Genomic DNA, 2,430 nt, shown 5'->3' on the forward strand with positions numbered 1-2,430 from the left:
TAGTCGTTATATCTAGATCTGATGTAGAGATCATTCTATCTTGGATAAATCTTTGTATCTTCTCATGTGAGAGTTTGTTAAAATTCCTATTCTTCACTGATTGTGTTTTATTTGGTATCTGAGTTTTCTTAACAGGAAGTGTAAGTTCAAAAGATACTGAATGGTGATCTGACCAGATACACAGGTTTATAGATATATATTGTGCTTTTAGATTTTTGTCTGCTATCCAGTCAAGCATATTTCCTTGATTATGAGTTGATTCTCTGTTCAAAATATTAAACTCATGCCTATGCAGTAGTTGTTCTAGCTCTATAGCTTCAGAATATTTAGGGTTGCCCAGCCATTTATTAAATCCACCTAGTATGACAGAGTGACTATTAGACGCGTGAAGTTTAGATAGAATGGCTGATATTTCATCCAGGAACAGAGGTAATTTGTTTGGTGGATGATAAACCAGGATGAGATTAATACAATCATTGGGTGAACTTTTAATTTTTAATAACATGATTTCACATCCAGGGCTTGTTCTGGGGGTTTGGAAAAAGTTTAGGTCTAGTTTGGCAATTATTGTAACCCCTCCCTCGTCCAATCTCTCTATGCTGAGCATAGAAGTTATAATGTTCGGGTGTAGATAGGTCGATGTTTTAGCCTCTTGATTCCCTGAGTCATGTCTCTGTGATGCACATTAAATCAATATTCTCATCCTTGATATAGTCTGCTACATTAATAGCATGCTTTTCTAGTGAACAGGTATTTAGCAAGCAAATCTTAATATTTTGTTTTTCTTTAAGCTGTTCTTGACATGTAGTGACCAAGTCTAGCATTGTTGTGAAATGGACACAGCCGTGATAATAAAGCAAAACACAGTAAATTCCCAACCCTGACTAGTTCTAGACAATAATACGAGCACAACAGGATGATAGGTCAATCTGATAATACCGGCTAGATGGATAATTGACTTTAAATGCACAGCAAACTATAGTAATCCTGTTAAATTTAACAGCCAAATGATTGTGTGGCGAGTCCCAGCACGTGCTAGCGCAGATCCGCACCTCCGGGATGCACTGCCGCAGACGAGCCTGTCGAGATTAGAAATAGGCCCTCAAGGTCTACAGAACTAATGGGAACTGTAGTTTGTTGAGTCAGTTATAACACGGAAAGTGTAACGGGGAAAGCACCCTGCAGAAAGACGTATTCAAATACAAAATCAATGCACTCTCTAGGCAATCACTTTTGAGTACTACATACAATTTAAAAAACAAAATTACAATTTTAAAAACTCTGTATTATGGCGCAGGTATAATACTAAAATTACAAATGGTTAAAATCAGCAAGAGTGTATAACTTTGCCATCGTGTGACGAATGGCCACCAAAGTTTGCAGAGAGGCGCATGCTGATTGGAAGTTTGAAAATATTTTTTAAAGCACTCACACAGCCCATGGGCATCGAGGCACTGTTACAGAAATTGTTTTGGTTTTTAGTTGCGTAATTGTTTTTTATTTTGTCTTAGTTGCGTATTTGTAACGCGCTTAAACATGAAGAGGTTTCTCAGCGCCGACCCAGGGATCGAACCTGTGTTGCTTTGTATCGTCTTGCTTCCAAGGCACGCACGTTGCCGCTGAGCTATCCTCCCGGGACAAATATGAGGTCCGTCATCATTTTAGAAATGGTCAGCATATTGGATGGGCGGATCATGATCTTAGTCCACACGCAGTGAGGAAAAGAAGTCTGGAGAATATATTTGGGGTTATTTTGTGGACGAAGGAGTGCCTGCAAAGGGTGGGGGAGTGCAAAAAGGTTGATACAGTGCTCTATTTATAGGTGAAAAAAAAACTCTCCAGGTGCTGCTGTGTCTGATGATAATTTCTTTGTCTGCGGATTGGGGCGGTAACTGGGTGAGTCTTGTCATTTGAAGATGTATTGTAAATACTTGTTATATGGTTTAATTATATCATGGTGGTTGTGGCCAGTGACCAGATTCTTGGGGCCATGGCCTTGGGCCTTACCCCCAAGAATCTGTCCACTGGCCACATACAGTATTTTAATATGTGTGAAGTTTTTATAGGTACGATAGGGGGATTATACCATATTTGTATTATGGTGGAATTATATAATTGAACTCAATATGGTATTTGTAATAGTAGGACAATTGACAATAGTGCTCCTTGTTGTCTCCTATGCCTTTCACACGGTCAATCATTCCATCCTCGTTAAACAAGTACATGATACCTTTAGCATTATGGACCAGGCACTGGACTGGCTGACCTTTTTCCTCATTAACCTCCCTTCCCAGATGCAACTGGGTCGTTTCTACTCCACCACCCCACTCTCTACCTGCAGCATACTCCAGGGTTCTATCCTATCATTGTGAGTCTTCAATATCTAGTTTGTCCCTCTGGCTCACCTGATGTCCTTCTTTTCTCATTTCC

This window comes from Ambystoma mexicanum, chromosome 11 (genome assembly GCF_040938575.1).
Source record: "Ambystoma mexicanum isolate Mex_15411 chromosome 11, UKY_AmexF1_1, whole genome shotgun sequence".
Taxonomy (NCBI): Eukaryota; Metazoa; Chordata; class Amphibia; order Caudata; family Ambystomatidae; genus Ambystoma; species Ambystoma mexicanum.